Raw genomic sequence first — 17,411 nt, 5'->3', positions numbered from 1 at the left:
TTTTATTCAACATAATATTAGAACTTCTAGCCAGAACAACTGGGCACAAAAAAGAAATAAAAGGAATCCTAATTGGAAAGGAAAAAGTAAAATTATCTCTGTTTGCAAATGATAAGATCTCCTCTATAGAAAACCCTAAAGATTCCACACCAAAACAAACAAACAAACAAACAAACAAACAAAAACTGTTAGAACAAATGAATTCAGCAAAGTAGCAGGATACAAAGTTAACATGCAAAAATCAGTTGCATTTCTACACACCATCTGAAAAGAAAATTATGGAAACAATTCCATTTACAATAGCATAAAAAAGAATAAAGTATTTAGGAATTAATTTAAGCAAAGAGTTGAAAGACTTATACAATGAAAACCACAAAACATTGCTTAAAGAAATTATAGAAGACATAACTAAATGGAAACACATCCCACGTTCATGGATTGGAAGACTTAATATTGTTAAAATGTCAATATTACCCAAAGCAATCTACAGATCCAGTACAATCTGGATCAAAATCTCAATGGCATTTTTGCAGAAATAGGAAACCCCATCCTAAAATTCATATGTATTCCCAAGGGACCCTGAATAGACAAAACAATCTTAAAAAAGAACAAAGCTGGAGGACCCACACTTTCTGATTTCAAAACTTACTACAAAGCTACAGTAATCAAACAGTGTAGTACTAGCATAAAGACTGACATGTAGAGCAATGGAAGAGAATAGAGAGGCCAGAAATAAAGTCACACATATATGGTGAAATGATTTTGGACAAAGCTGCCAAAACCATACAATGGGTAGACAGTCTCTTCAACAAATGGTGCTGGGAAAGATGGATAACCACATATAAAAAGATAAAATTGGACCTTTACCCAACAACATATACAAAAATTAACTCAAGGGGTACCTGGGTGGCTCAGTTGGTTGAGCATCTGACTCTTGACTTCAGCTCAGGTCATGATCAGGTCATGGGACCGAGCCCTGCTTTGGGCTCCATGCTGAGCATGGAACCTGCTTAAGATTCTCTCTCTCACTCTGCCCCCCTGCCACTTGCATGCTGTCTCTCTCTCTAAAAATAAATTAAACTGTTAAAAAATTAATTCAAAATGTATCAAAGACTTCAATGGAAGACCCAAAACCATGAAACTTTAGAAGAAAGCATAGCTCAGAATCTTCAGGACACTCGATTTAGCAATGATTTCTTAGCCATGACACCAATAAAATGCAACCAAATTAAAAACAGATGTATTGGACTTCACAAAAACTTAACAGTTTTGTGTATCTTGGGCGCCTGGGTGGTTCAGTCAGTTAAGTGTCTGACTTTGGCTCAGGTTGTGATCTCGTGGTTCATGGGTTCGAGCCCCATGTTGGGCTCTGTGCTGACAGCTCAAAGCCTGGAGCCTGCTTCAGATTCTATGTCTCCCTCTCTCTCTGCCCCTCCCCTGCTCATGCTCTCACTCTAAAATAAATAAACATTAAAAAAATTTTTTTTAATTTGTGTATCAAAAGACAATATCCACAGAGTAAAAAGACAGCTCATAAAATGGGAGAAAATACTTGCAAATCATATATCTAATAAAGAATTAATATCCAGAATATACAAACAAACCAACCAATTAAAAAATGGGCAAAGGACTTAATAGACATTTCTCCAAAGAAGATATACAAATAGCCAATAAGCACATGAAATAATGTTTAACATCAGTAATCATTAGAGAAATGAAAATCAAAACCACGGTAAGATACCCATTAAGATGGCTACTATCAAAAAAGAAAACAAAAACAGAAAATAAGCTTTGGTGAAGATGTGGAAAAATCAAAACCTTATGCACTGGTGATGGGAATGTAAAATTATACAGCCACTGTGGAAAAAGTATGGCAGTTCTTCAAAAAATTAAAAATAAAATTACCATATGACCCAGCAATTCCACTTCGGGTATATACCCAAAGAACTGAAAGCAAGGACTTGAAGAGATATTTGCATTATTCACAATAGCTAAAACACGGAAGCAACCCAAGGGTCCATCAGTGAAAGAATGAATAAGCAAAAATGTGTGTGTGTGTGTATACACACACACACACACACACACACACACACACACACACACACACATATATATAATATGGAATATCATTCAGCTTTAAAAAGCAAGGCAAATGAGACTTAAGCTATAACCTGAATGAAACTTAAGTATATTATGCTAAGTAAAATAAGCCAGTTTTAAAAAGACCAATACTATATGATTCCACTTACATGGAATACTGAAAAACAGGCAGAATGCAGAATGATGGGTTATCCAGGGCTGGGGGAGGGGAGAACAGGGGAGTTAGTGTTCATGGGTGTGGAGTTTCAGTTTTAAAAGATGAAAAGAGCGGGGCCCCTGGGTGGCTCAGTTGGTTGGGCCAATGACTTCAGCTCAGGTCATGATCTTGCAGTTTGTGAGTTCGAGCCCCTCATCGTGCTCTGTGCTGACAGCTCGGAGCCTGGAGCCTACTTCGGATTCTATGTCTCCCCCTCTCTCTACCCCTACCCTGCTCACGCTCTGTGTCTCTCTGTCTCTCAATAATAAATAAATGTTTAAAAAAAAAAAGATGAGGGGCGCCTGGGTGGCGCAGTCGGTTAAGTGTCCGACTTCAGCCAGGTCACGATCTCGCGGTCCGTGAGTTTGAGCCCCGCGTCAGGCTCTGGGCTGATGGCTCGGAGCCTGGAGCCTGTTTCCGATTCTGTGTCTCCCTCTCTCTCTGCCCCTCCCCCGTTCATGCTCTGTCTCTCTCTGTCCCAAAAATAAATAAAAAACGTTGAAAAAAAAAATTAAAAAAAAAAAAAAAAGATGAAAAGAGCTATGGAGTGGATGGTGGTGGTGGCTGAACAACATTATTCATGTATTTAACATCACTGAACTGTACATTTGAAAATGGTTAAGATGATAAATTTATGTCTTGTTTATTTTATCACAATAAAAAAAAATTTTTAAAGAAAAAATAAAGTAGAGACTTCCTGGTCTACCTCTACTTCTTAGTATCACCCTTCAAGCAGCCCGGCTATACTTCCTGTCTGAGTTCAATGAGCTACCAGAGCTTCTCTCCAAGAGCTTATTTTGGCTTCAGCCAGTTTGAATAGATTTCGTTCCTTGCAAATCAAACAACCTCCATTTCTTTTATACTTTTACTCAGTGATATTGGGTAGCAAGGATCACTGCTTTACAGACACATACACTGGGAAGATACAGTGTATGCATATATATCTCAGTATTTCAAAGATGTTAATGCTTATTAAGTAACCTACCACTGGGCTCCCATGGGCATAGCCTCTGTGCACTGTCAATGCAAAGAAACCATCAGCCAAGTTTCTTTTTACATCAAGTCCACATGTCTTAAAACTCCTTTCCTCTCTTTCTTCTCACTCTCTACCTCTCTCATACCCAGCAATGTCCCCAAAATATCTTTCTCATTGTTTTGCTCTCAGCTACCCACCAAAAATCCTCTCCCAAGCCTTCTTGGGCTCTCTCTTTTCTTCCCTACCCTTCTCCTGCTGCTATTCTTCCATCCAGCCTTTCTGGTGCTCCTCCCACTATCACCAGGGTGTGGAAGGAAAGGAATATCTGAGAACAGTGGCCAAAGGACAAGTAGAGGGTCAGAGGTCAGACAGAGGGAACATTTTGTTAACAGGCAAGAGAAAATACATATGCTATATACAAAACATATAATTAATAATAGTATACTGGTTAAAATAGAAACCACAAACAGTTATTGTTTTTATGTTTATATTTTAAAAGTCAAAGCACAAAGCTTTACTACGACACAAATAGGAGACACAGAGGTCCCCAAGAAGCCTTGAGCACAAACCAGGACTTAGAGGCTTGATACAGCTATTTATCATGATCTCTCAGGAATCTGTGGGTTGATGCATCTGGGTGGTTCTCCATGCTCTCTGGTGTACCTGCATTTGGATAAGAACTGGGGCTGGGATCTTCTGAAGGTTTGATGGGGCTGGGTGTCCAAGATGGCATCTTCACCTCATGGCTGATGCCTCAGTGCTCCTTCATGTGGTCTCTCTCTCTGATGGAGTAGCCTCCTTCATGAGTGTTCAGGGCTAAAGGAGGCAGGAAGAGATGCTGCTGGCCAATAAGTGCTAAGTCCACCATCACTTTGCTGTCTTCTGTTGGCCAAAGCAGTCACAGAGTCCACCCACATTCAAGGGGGAGGGAGAGAAAGGGACTCCACTTTCTGATGGGTAAGAGAGATACGGTCATGGCCTTCTTTGGAAAACACAGTCCATTGCAGATGGCATTAAAGTTGTGTATTTAAATCAGAGGCAAATATTCCCTACAATTAAGGGCAATCCAAATAAAATGAACTGGCAAAACTTTATGAAGTGCTAAACCAAAAGAAAAAAAATACCTTCCCACTCCCCACCCCCAAAGTAGCAGAAATCTTAATTCAGCTCAACACAGGTCCCTTGTCAGAAGGTAGATGCTCTTTGGCCAGGAGGAAACATGCCGAAAGAGTAAGGTAGTAAGACACAGTTAAAATCCAACTCAGCTTAAACTTTAACTGTGTTCCTCCACGGTGCCAGAGCCCACGTTGTCTAGCCACTACCCACGGTCCTCAGAGATACTCCAGGAAGACTGCTCCACTGGTCCCTCCACAAAGAAGAAGTCACCAGGGGACTTTCTCCCACACCACCGTCTCATGACATTGTGTTCTTCCCTGCCTGTGATTCACTCAGCCCTTGTCTCTCCCATATCCCAAACTCTCTCACTGCCACTCCTGTATCATGAGGCTATTCCTGGTGCACTCCTCTGTCCTGGAACTTTAACTCTGCCTGGAGGACACCATGTCCATTGCAGCTTTCTCAAGGAAAAATCGTTTATTCTTCACACTCCATGTACCTTAAGCTCAGAAGGTGACTTTGCTGTTGCCCATTGTCCCCATTGCCGTGGGCAGACCTTTAGTGGCTCCTCCTTTTATTCAAAACAAAAGAAAGCAAAAAGCAAACTAACTTCTTTTGAGACGTGCCGTTTGGGGAAACTACTCTGTCCACCTCTTCAGATCTGTCATCTCCACAAATCCCAGTCAGCCCTGCTCTGACACCTGACTCCCAGTCTTCCTTTAAAATGACTTTAAATCATAGCATCATTCTGTTTGTTTGGAAGAGTCATGAATCATTACCTGTTTCTTGCTTTCTCACCCAGTTAACATTCTGGTACTCTCAGAAGTGGCTCAGTCTCAGCAGTAAGTTATGGGCCACCCTAATCCTGGATGACTTAAACGGTTACCTGGGAAGATATACATAATCCTTTGGTCTCTCTCTCATTTCATTGGTCACATCAGCCACCCAGGCCCATGGTCACATTCTGGACATTGTCAGCACCCATAATAATGTCGATATCTCCAGAAGGAAAATTCAATCCGCCTACCTTCTGACCACAATAACCTTTCCTTCCAGCTGGCCTGTTCAGCTAGCTACTCCCATGGCAGCTAAACTTTCTCCAAACCCAGGGAACCTAGCTTTGCAGGAGAGTCACACGACTGACCAGATTGCTTCCACCATCATCGCCGATTTCAAATAGATTCTCGGGCTGCCTGGAAATCTCATTAAATTTTTCTAGTCACATTTTCTGCAATGACCTTGTCACACTTTCTCCAGTTCCCCAAATCTATGATAGTCTATGATAGTCCCTACTATCACACTCCCAGCAGAAGGCTCTACTTTTCTTCTTACCATATAAAAGACAATAGAGGCTTTAAATGAGAACTTCCTTATCTCACAGCTATCAAAAATAAGAAATTCCTTGTCTACTCTAAACCCACCTTTCTTCCTCTGGTAAAATACAGAAAATCTTATTTCTCTTTATTTAAAGACCCAAGAATATACAATGAGGAAAAGGTAGTTTCTTCAGGAAATGGTGGTGGGGAAACTAGATAGCCCCATACCATACACAAAAATAAACTCAAAATAGATTAAAGACATAAATGTGAAGCCTGAAACATAAAATTCCTAGAAGACACATGGAGTAAACTCTTGGATATTGGCCATAGCAATACTTTTCTGGATCTGTTTCCTCAGGCAAGGGAAACAAAAGCAAAAATAAACTATTGGAACTATACCAAACTAAAAGCTTTTGCACAGTGAAGGAAACCATCAACAAAACCAAAAGGCACGCTACTGAATGGAAGAATATATTTACAAACGATATATATGATAAAGGATTAATATCCAAAATATATAAGAACTCATACAACTCAACACCAACAAAACAAATAATGCAGTTAAAAAATTGGCAGAGGACCTGAATCACAGATGGCCAACAGACACATGAAAAGATGTTCAACATCACTAATCATCAGGAAAATGCAAATCAAAACTACAATAACATATCCCCTCACACCTGTCAGAATGGCTAGCATCAAAAAGAGGAGGTATAACAAGTTTGGTGAGGATGTGGAGAAGAGGTACCCTTGTGAACTGTTGGTGGAAAGGTAAACTGGTGCAACCACTCTGGAAAACAGTATGATGGTTCATCAAAAAATTAAAAAAAGAAATACCATATGATCTAGTAATTCTACTTCTGGGTATTTACCAGCTGAAAAAGTAAACACTAATTTGAAAAGATATATGCACCCCTATGTTTATTGCAGCATGATTTACAATAACCAAGATACGGAAACAACCTAAGTGTCCATCAATAGATAAATGAATAAAGAAGATACAGTGTATATATATAATAGAATGAAGTCTTGCCATTTGTAACAACACAGATGGACATAGATGGTATTATGCTAAGTAAAATAAGTCCAATAGAGAAAGACAATTATCATATGGTTTCCCTTATATGTGGAATCTAAAAAACAAAACAAATGAACAAACAAAAAACAGAAACAGACTCACAAATTCAGAGAACAAACTGGTGGTTGCCAGAGATGAGGAGGTTGGGGGGTCAGGCAAAATCAGTGAGGGGAATTAAGAGGTACAAACTTTCAGTTATAAATTAAATAAGTCACAGGGATGAAAAGTACAGCATGGAGAATATAGTCAATAATATAGCAATAATTTCATATGGTAATGAGGGCAACTACACTTACCATGGTGAGCATTCATAATGTATATAATTGTCAAATCACTATGTTGTACACTTGAAACTAATATAATATTATAAACTATATTTCAATTACAAAGAAAAAAAGAACTTGAAAACTTTTCACCATCCATCATTTCTACTCTCTCTTTAATATTTAATCCTTCAATCTCATCTGGTTTCTTCCTACTTGAAAACCATTTAAAAAAATAAAATAAAATCTTCCTCAATTTCACATGCCTGACTCTCTACCTCCCTATCCTTCTCCTCTTTACAGGCAAACTACTCAGAAGGGTTATTTTGCTCACCTATTCACTCCTTAGCCCATCTGGCCTCCAGCCCCAACATGCTATTAAAAATAGGTCTCTGTGGGGTGCCTGGGTGGCTCAATTGGTTGAGCGCCTGACTCCTGATTTCAGCTCAGGTCGTGATCTTACAGTTTGTGCGATCAGGCCCTGCCTGGGGCTCTGCAGTGGCAGTATGGAGCCTGCTTGGGATTCTCTCCCTCTCTCTCTGCGCCCCCCCCAGCTCTCTCTCTCTCTCTCAAAATAAATAAACATTTAAAATAATACATCTCTGTGATCGTTAATATAGCTCAAGTTAATGGGCACGTGTTGATCTTCATCTTATATTACTCTTAACAGCCCGAGACATGGCTGCACACTCCCACTGTTGTGAATTCCTCAACACCACCTTCTCCTGGTTTGCCTCCCACCCCATCAGAGCTCTCCCTCTGTCTCCTTTTCAGGCTCAACTTCCTCTACTTTGATGATGACATTCCTTAAAGCTTAGCATAAGGTCTTTTTCTCATCTTACTCCTAAGCCATCTATCTCATCAATGGCCACCTGTGGGTAGATTAGCCAACCTGTGTATCTCTAACTGTAAACCACACTCTGAGCATCAGCCCCTTACACATCTCTCTACATGAGGTCTCCACTCACACGTCTCAAAAGTTTATCATACTCAACTTGTTCAAAATAAAACTCACTATCTTCCCCTCCCCCAGTCTCCCCCTGCACCCACCAGAGTTCCTCATCTCATTGAACGGCAATGACATCCATCATTATCCAAGTCTGCATCTTAGTGGTCATCCTTGGCTCCTCCCTCTTCCTCACTCTGTTCAAATCCAGTCATCACTGCCTCCTATCAACTACCTTATAAATATCTCTCAGGTCCATCCATTTCTTTCCATTTCCACTGTCACCAATCTAGTCCAAACCACTGTAAATCTCTCAGCCAGCCTCGCTCAGAAATCTTCCTGCACCCATTCTTCTCTTCATCTGGTCAATTCCCCAAACTACAGCCAAAGTGATTTTCCTAAAACATAAATCCTGCCAGCTTAAAGTATTCTTAACACAATCTCATTGCTTTTAAGATGAGAAAACAACCTTCAACATGGTCCACGTGGTCCACATGGTCCTACATGGTCTCTCCCTACTGACCTTTCTTCGTCTAGCCCTGCCTCACACCAGAGCTCTCAGGACTCCAGTCACACTGGCTTACACTCAATTCCTAATGCCTTCTGCCACTCTCCCACTCCCGTGGCAGCCCATCAGCAAACATTGGTGATTCTGCTCTAAAATCATATCTTGAATCCAAACTCTTCCCATCATCCCCATCTTCAGGATACTAACCAAAACCACCATCATCTTTCACCTGGACTACTGCCACAGCCCACTGAATGATCTCTCACTGCCCTTTGTCTTGCTCCATTCGATCCATTTCCAATCACCAACCAGCATGATGACGTACAGCAAAAGTCCAGTCATGTACTTACTTCCTAAAATCTTTCCAATGGCTCCCCACTGCAATCAGAATGAAACTCAAAGTCCTCAAGGCTGACCCCAAGCCACTGCCTAATGTGGTCCCTGCTTACCTCTCTGTCCCCATCTGTTACCAATGCCCTGCTTTTTTTGCTGTATGCTAGACACACGGGCCCTCTTTCTAACCTTCTATGTTCCCATCTCAAGACCTTTCCTTGCTCTTTCTTCTCCTGGAATGTTCTTCCAAGCCTCTGACTGGCTGCTCCTTTTCATGACTTTGCAAAGAGGTATTGCCTGCTCTCTTCCTCTCCTGTGAAAGTCACTCCATTGCTTCACCTGACTTTCCAATATAGTACTATGTTCAGAACCTTCCAATGGCTGCTTCCTGTCTCAGAGTAAAGTCCCGACCATAGCCAGAAAGACCACACATTATCTGGCCACAATTTCCTCTTTGATCTCATATACCACCTGCTTCCCTGTCACTGTGCTCCATCCATACTAGCTTCCTTGCTGTTTTCCCAATGTCTCAAGTGCCTTCCTAACCCAGAGCCTTTGAACATTCTCATCCCAAAATCGACATGAATTAATCTCTCGTGTCTTTTAGGTCTGGCTCAACTAACACTTATCAAAAAAGCTCTTCCTTGAGGATCCTAGTTAATATAAGGCTCCATCCCTACTACCATCACTCTCACCTTTTAACTCCCTTCAAAATACTTACGTTACGTAATATGGTAAATATTAACCTGCTTTCTCAGGAAGAATTTTCTTCACAGCTATTTTTATTGTTCTTAGATGAGTTAATAGTTTTTCATTAAATAAATGACTGAACTATCTTAATTTACCTAATTGATTTGTGTGTCTAATATATCTGTATGTCTTTAGGTCTTCTCCACCACCTTCCTTCCCCACACGGCGGCGGGGAGGCCCTTTAAGACAAGGCCCTATAGGGAAGACGCGGTAAATTCAATCCCACTTACAAACTCTCTAACTTCTGTATTTTCGGATCTCCCCACTTTCTCCCAGGAGGCTCCACTCCCAAAGAATCTCGGACTACGTCCAGTCAGTCCTTTGCTATTACAAATCATGCGGCCAAGAATGGGCGTGGGTATATGCAATCCTTCTTTTCATCATTGTGATACATTCTTAGAAGTGGGATTTCTGGATCAAAGGGTAACTGCCTACGCAAGTTAAATAGCTGTTGCCAAATTCGCCGCCACCGGGTTCGTACCGTTTTGGAGTTCCACCGGCAACGTGTCAGAGCGCCTGTTTCTTCACAGTTTCGCCTGCGCCAACTCAGTGTCCTTAAGCTTTGGGGGGAGGGGAGGGTTGCCATCCGACAGTTGAGACACGGGCTGCGCTGAGCGCGCCCTTCCACGTCCGACCTCCAACCCCGCCACCCCACCCAGGACTCCCGCGGGGACCTGCGTCCTTGCGGACCCGTGCGGGGGAGGGGCGGGCAGGCGCGCACCCGGGGGGCGGGGAGGGGCGGGCAGGAGTTCACGCGGGGGGCGGGGAGGGGCCGGCAGGCGCGCACGCGCGGGGCCCCCCGCGCTCCGCACACACGCGCCGCGTCTCCGGCGGGTGGGCTGCGCGCGGCGGGCAGATCCGGCCTTGCTCAACAGGATCGAAAGAGGAAGCGCAGAAAGGGCTGAAGTAAACACTCAGGAAGACCGTTGCAAAATAGATGAGGTTCTCGGGTTTTTTGGAGCCATCATCTGGCCCCACATCCCTTAGTCACTAATACAGCGAGCGACCCAGAAGGCTCAATTCGCTAGGGAACGCTCCGGAGGGAAGGGGACGCGCGTAGGGGCGGGATGAGGGAGGAAGGCCCAAGTTTTCTCAGAATTTAAAAAACTACAACTTTCGAGGGTGTGGTGTAGCAGTGAGGCACAGACCCGATTAGTTGGAAAAAGCAGTCCCCGAGTTTCAAGAGTCTGCATCCACCCGTGCTCCTCCCTGTGTGTCTCGAACCGAGCGCCCTCGTGGCACCTCGATGCAAAGCGGCGCGGCGGGCGCCTCACGTCTGCGCGCTGCGTGGGAAGGGCAGGGCTGACACCACTTCCTCCCCGAGGCGGCGGACCTGAGCCCGGGTGGAGCCCAGTGCGCCGCGTCGTCTGCCCCGCCGCTGCCCCGCCGCCGGCCCGCGCCCCGCCCGCGCGGAGTCCCAGCCGAGCTCCGCCGAATCCCCACGCAGCCGTCGAGGTAAGCGGCGCCGGCCCCGTCCGAGCGCCCTGAGAGCTGCAGCCGGGACCCTCGGGGCTGCCGCGGGACCCTGTGTGTCCAGCGCGTCTGCTCCCGGGCCCGACCCAGCTCCCCGCCTTGGCCGGGAGAACGCGCTCCCCCCGGCTTGGCCCTCCAGGGGAGCGCGTCCCCCGGGTCCCCTCCGCCGACTTCAGTACTTGACCCAGCCACGCTGGGGGTTGGGGCGCGGGCTCGTCTTCCCCGCGTTCGCTTTCATCACAATTTGACTGATTTCCTGCCCAGAAAGTTGCTTCAGAGATAGTCGGGGAACCCGTATGAACCCTCACCTGTTCAGCTGTCCAGAGCCCCAACTTGACCCCTCTGGAGGAATTCCTGGGGGCATGTTAGGGCACCTTAGATTAAATGCAAGTCGTGCAAGAATGAGAGTGACGATCGAAGTCTGATGTATTTTAGTGTTATCGTACTTTAAAACTTTTGGACAATTCTTTCGTCATTTTAAAAACATCTTTACCAGTGATTGTCCTTTTCATTTTACAATAAGGTAGAGGAAAGATTTGGACAGCAGGTGTAAGTTCCATAATTTGGTTTGGGGGGAATGCCCAGAGTGACGTTTTATAGCATGAAGGAAACTAACTGGGATGCCCTTACATCCAGGGGACCTTAGCCCAGGAGTCCCCCAGGAGACTTTGTCCCTTGCACCTCTTACTGTCTTTTCGGGAAGGTATTTCTTTTTCATACCATTGTGGAAAGGTAAATGTGTAGTTTCCTAGTGCCACTCAGAGTAAAGCTGTTGAAGAAGAACTTTAAATGTGGACATTAGAATAAAAAGCAGTATCAGAGGAAAGTAACATAGAGAAAAGGTGAATGACTTGATTACTCCCAAGGATATTATTTCTGGTGGCAAAATGTGGTTTAAATAAAGGCAAGGGTACTTACTACCTACTACTAATTTTAAATTCTGGGCCTCTGAACAGAAATTTCAGAAAGAGAGAGCTTTTGTCCCTTGGAATGAACCTCCAATGCCAATTTTCCCTCAGGCCTCACTGCAGTAGTCTTACAGTTAAGATTGGCTAGCAAAATTAACAAAAAAACTACTGAGAAATCTTCTATAATGTCTTCCGGGTGGTATTTCCTGTCTGTTCAACGTGTTGTGAAAGGTCTAAGAAATTTAATGTCATCTTCAGGCTGTTAACACATAATCATTTCACACCGATACTAATGCTTGTGGGTTTTTTCTGGGTATTTGGGAGATTTGGATTCAAGCTCCAAATCCGCCTTTAACTAGACAAGGTTGGCCTTAAGTTGCCTTAACCTCCCTGGACCTGAGAGGGAAGCGAATTTGTTTGACTAGAGTATGTCTGTCATTATAATAGCAATTGGGGAACAGCTATAAATTCTTTGAATTTGTCCTGCCTAGAATACTAGCAAAGTTAGAATTGCTGATCACACAGAAAAGAATGGAGAAAATCATACTGATAACATATTTTGTTAAAGTCTGAAATATCAACAGTTTTGAGACCCTTTGTTTCTATAGAAGGTCCTCCAAAAATAGTCCATTTTTGTTCTATATGTAAAATGGCAGGTTTCCATTCTGTCGAAAAAACTGAGGTAGAGAATTGATGTGCTCAAGCTTGGACAGGTCAGTATTAGATTCCAAAATTCTTCAATTATTATTACTCAAGAGATATAACTTTGTGATATGGATTACTTAATGATTTAGTTACTTTAAATCTTAAACACAGTACTTACAAGGTTATATATATAGTGTCCATTAATTTTTTCTTATTTTTATATCCTAGGAATGTATAACAATCATCCACTTTTTTTACCTTTATTCACTCATAGTAAAAAAGTTTTAGATATTTTCATATTATTATTAGAATGAGCTATTTATAAAATTTATTGCCATAAATGTCTGTTTGATATGCCACTCTGAATTTCTTTAAACCATCCTACTTTCAAAAGCATTATTATTTTCGTTTACTTCTAATCCTCTTCCATCTTATTTTAATTATTTTTATGTCCAAAACCTTTCAGTGAGTCCATAAATCTTCTATAAATTAAGTTGGCATTTCATAGTTTATCACACCAAAATATTTTCAATGCTAAAGACCTCATAGTTTATTTTATAGGCAATAGAATGATCTTAGTAATTCTCACCTGGAAATAGAACAATTCTTATTAACGTAATTAATTTTTTAGGATGTAAATGTGTCTAAGTATTTTTTTAAACTTTATTTTATTTTGGGGGGAGAACACAAGTTGGGAAGAAGCAGAGAGAAGGGGACTGAAGCAGGCTGTGTGCTGACAAGCTGACATCAGCGAGCCCCGTATGGAATTCAAACTCCCCAACCATGAGATTATGACCTGAGCTGAAGTCAGACAATCAACCAACTGAGCCACCCAGGCACCCTTAAATATGTCCATATTTTATGTCAGTTCTGTCATCCTCTGTGGCAAGTAGCTTAAAGTTTAAGCAATTATTACAAATTGAAGTACATCATAAATGCCAGGATTCGAGGTGTTAGATTGAGGGTATAGCTCACACTGGTTGTATAGTCATGTTTTTCTGTATTACAGTTATGAGAAACATGATTTGTAGGGGAAACTGCTCTCTGTTTGGAAAAGTTAACAGATTTCTCTTGAGAAGAGAGAACAGCAGCACTAAGGAATGGCATTGAATAAGCCATAATCAATTTAAGGGGCTAAGGTTGTACATGCACAGTAACAAGGCAGGGCCTGTGGACAGCTTCTAGGGACTAGAGAATGTGACCTGCCACCACAGCATCCCCATTGTCTAGCCAAATTCCTGGCACCATAGTTAGGACTCAAAAAGCATTTGCTAAATGTGCAGATATAGCAGTTCCACTTGTGGGTTATGCCATCAGAATGTCACAAGCCCCTGACCCAGGGAGCTCTGTTGGTACCAACCCTGAGGCATGAGCAGGCAGAGATACAGCACCATTCCAAGGGACCACACCTTCTCAGCACATGCTCTGAAGCTGGAATTCGTGATGCAGTTTCCAAACATTTTCTAAAGATTGGTTAAGAAGCTTACGCAGAGGATAAGAAGCAGAGCTGACCTTTGAACTGAGCTAGTCTCATACGGCACCCCCTAGGAGCTGTACCAGGGACAGGGCTCAAAAGGTGAAAAAACATGGGCCCTTTGCTCAGTGCTCTTCTAGTCTAGAAAGGGGGGACATGAATGGGTACAGTTCTACACATGACCAGAGTCAGGTGCTGTGGAAGCACATATGAGATCCCTGTACCACAGTGGGTACAGGGAGGATGAAATTAAGATAACCAAGGAACTTGCCTTGCAACAGTGGGAAGACAGGATATTATAATCAGTTGTGAAGTTATTATATTTATATATGTTTTTTGAAAAATTAATTCTGCTTTGGCAGCCATCACGTGTTTTCATTTTTATATTTATGCTCATCCCTCTTGATACCTCACCAGGTTGATTAAATCAATGAAGCAGTGAGTGTATATTTTTTAAAGTTTCTACTGGAGATCTTTCTGATTTGGTTTCACATCACAGACTCATTAGTGAGACGGTTGTGGGCAGGGAGAGGGTTTAAATGCTAAGTCACATGGCAATTATGTTTCCACAAACCGGCTAGAAGATTTACGTCCAGGGAGCTATATCCTATCAAACTGGAAGAAAAATAAAGAGCGGTGGTAGAACAAGTAAGCTAGACTAGGTTTATTTTGTCCTTTTTTATTATGAAATGTTTCATGCATACAAAAGATGGTGTATAATGCATATGTTAATTATAACAAATAATAAAGCCAACATCTGGATACCTATCATCCAGTTGAAGAAGTAAAATATTACCAATCCATCTTCTGACGTCCTCTCAATAGCATTCCCCTTTTTTCTCAGTAGAATATTCTGTATATCAGTATTCTGAATGTGCTGATTTTTTTTAAAAAGCATTTAGAAAGCATGTACATGTATTTGCAAAGATGTCAAACTGGGAATTAGAGTACACTGGCCCTTGGGAGACTGGGATTAGAATCTCCGACTGTAAGCACAGTTATAAACAGAGTCTCCTGTTAAGTGAAGACATCTTATTTTAAATAGCGTAATGGGGCACTTGGGTGGCTCAGTGGGTGAAGTGTCTGACTTTTGGTTTTAGCTCAGTTTATGATCTCACGGTTCCTAAGTCTGAGCCCTGCATCGGACTCTTTGCTGACAGTGTGAAGCCTGCTTGGGATTCTCTGTATCCCTCTCTCTCTTCCCCTCTCCTGCTCATGATCTCTGTCTCCCTCAAAATAAATGAACGTTAAAAAAAATTAAAAATAAAAAGCAAAGCAGGTTATAAATGATTAAGAGTAAGTACCACAGAAATAGGGGTATCTTAGTTATTACTGAAGTGACCAAGATTCATCAGGGGATAAGTTTTAAGGGTAATAAATATATTAGGAAGTGTTCAGTTTTTCATATTACTTAGATTTCTACTGAAAATACAATTCAGTCATTTAAAAAACATTTGCCAAGCGCTATTCTAGATGTTTGAATGTGTTTCTGAGTAGGTGAGGCAAAGATCTCTCCATTGAGGAGTTTGTATTCTAACGGGGAGATACAGACAATAATCAGTAAATGTAACAAATAAGTAAGTAATATAGATTTAATAAGTGAAAAGTGCCATAAAAAAGTCAAAGTTGAGCAAAGTAAAGTTGTAGTATTTAATAAGGTGGTCAGGCTTGGTCTCACTGTGTAGATACAGCTTGAGCAAAGTTTTGAAGGAGTTAGCTAACAGGCTATCTGAGGGCACTGTGTTCCCAGCAGAGGGAACAGCCAGTGCCAAGGCTGTAAGACAGAGTTCTTCCTGGTATATTCAAGAAACGGGGAATCTCACATGGCTAGAAGGTGGGTGAGCAGGACGAGAATAACAGGAGATGTGGCTGGAGAGGAGCATGAAGAGGTGGCAGATCATGTAAGGCCTTGTCGGCCATTGTAAGAAGTTTGGCTTTTACTGCGAGTGAAATTGAGGGACTGTTGTGGGATTCTGAGGACAGGAGTAGCATGATCTGACTTATATTTAAAAGGCTCACTCTGACTGCTTGAGGATGAAAGCCAGGAGCCCATTAGGAAGCTTTGGGAATCACCATGTTTTTTGAGGGTGAGGTCAGGATTTTTTGACAGCATGGATATGGGGTTAGAGAAAGAGGAGTCAGCAATGATTCCAAAGTCTTGACCTAAACAGGTGGAAGATAGAATTGCCATCAATTGGCATGGGAGGTTGGAGAGGAGATGGTCAGAAGTTCAGTTTTGGATATAAACATAAAGTATCAATTGGTAATAACCATGTGCTTATTACATATAAGGCTGAAGCCATTCAGGCTGAGTAGCTATTTGGGAAGATATTGTTGTTATTCTCAGTATACAGAATTAGAAATGATGGTTTGAGAGTTAAAGAAATGGAACATAGGGGCACCTGGGTGGCTCAGTCGGTTAAGCATCCAACTTTTTATTTCAGTTCAGATCACGATCTCATGGTTTGTGGGTTCAAGCCTGGCATCGGGTTCTTCACTGATGGTGCAGAGCCTTCTTGGGTTTCTGTCTCCCTCTCTCTCTGCCCCTCTCCTGCTTGCTATCTCTCTCTCAAAATAAATAAGTAGACATTAAAAGAATTAAAAAAAAAAAAGAAATGGGACATGAAACCAGATCTTTTAGAAAAAGAAAAAAGTTTTAACCATTCTTTCAAAACTTGCTGAAAGGAGAAAAAGAAAAAAACTTGCTGAAAAGGTTGACTAGTAATCTTTATTATACAGATAAAATAAGAATATAGTCAACTAATCAGTAATATTCCACTTCCATGAAATGCTAGACAATGAAAATTATCTTTAATGACTGTAAAAGCAAAAAATAGATACTAAAGACACATTCATAAAGTCATTACTAGTAACCTGGGCATTAGGCAATACAAGGTTTCTATGATTGTGTTTAGCAGCAAATTCTGAGGGAGGAAGGACAAAGGCCTTTTCCACAAAGGAGACTTTTATCTAAACCAGAGATTAAGATATTTATATTTTCAAAACCCAAGACCAGATTTGGAAGAGAGGGGAGCTTTCTCTTGGCACAGCTGGATTTCAGATGGATGCAAGTGTTCAACCAGGGCCAAAGGTTCACTAGTAGCTGTTGAAGAATGTTAGATGACATGGTTATAGTATTTTGAAAAGTGAAAGTACTTTCTACCTCATTAGGAAGTAGCTACTGGAATGATGATAACTGAGATTTCATTTGTTCTGGTTATAAGAGCCATCAAAGCAGTGTACTTATGGAATGGTAGTATTTAGTGGAACACCAACCAAGTGGTTGATTACCATTTAATACACTATGTTTTTCACCAGGCAAAACT

General features: G+C 41.9%; 1 protein-coding gene and 1 long non-coding RNA gene across 2 annotated transcripts in view; one reads left to right on the top strand and one right to left on the bottom strand.

Annotated features, from left to right (window-relative positions):
• Positions 1-3,748: 3,748 nt before the first annotated feature.
• On the bottom strand, positions 3,749-10,321 carry LOC109256886 (uncharacterized). Its single transcript, XR_008419642.1, has 3 exons — positions 10,067-10,321; positions 5,168-5,274; positions 3,749-4,088 (listed from the first exon to the last, which is right to left on the bottom strand). It is a non-coding gene; the product is annotated as an uncharacterized LOC109256886 (long non-coding RNA).
• Positions 10,322-10,909: 588 nt separating this feature from the next.
• Positions 10,910-17,411, top strand: part of APBB1IP (amyloid beta precursor protein binding family B member 1 interacting protein) — a 104,597-nt gene continuing 98,095 nt past the window's right edge. Inside the window, exon 1 of the mRNA XM_053895604.1 lies at positions 10,910-11,040. The gene's annotated coding sequence lies outside the window, so the exon portion shown is untranslated. The remainder of the gene's footprint in view (positions 11,041-17,411) is intronic.

The sequence above is a fragment of the Panthera pardus genome, unplaced genomic scaffold (assembly GCF_024362965.1).
Source record: "Panthera pardus isolate Hobbes unplaced genomic scaffold, ASM2436296v1 HiC_scaffold_6, whole genome shotgun sequence".
Classification (NCBI taxonomy): Eukaryota; Metazoa; Chordata; class Mammalia; order Carnivora; family Felidae; genus Panthera; species Panthera pardus.
Note: the sequence above shows the minus strand (reverse complement) of the source record. Positions and strands in the feature narration are given on the sequence as shown.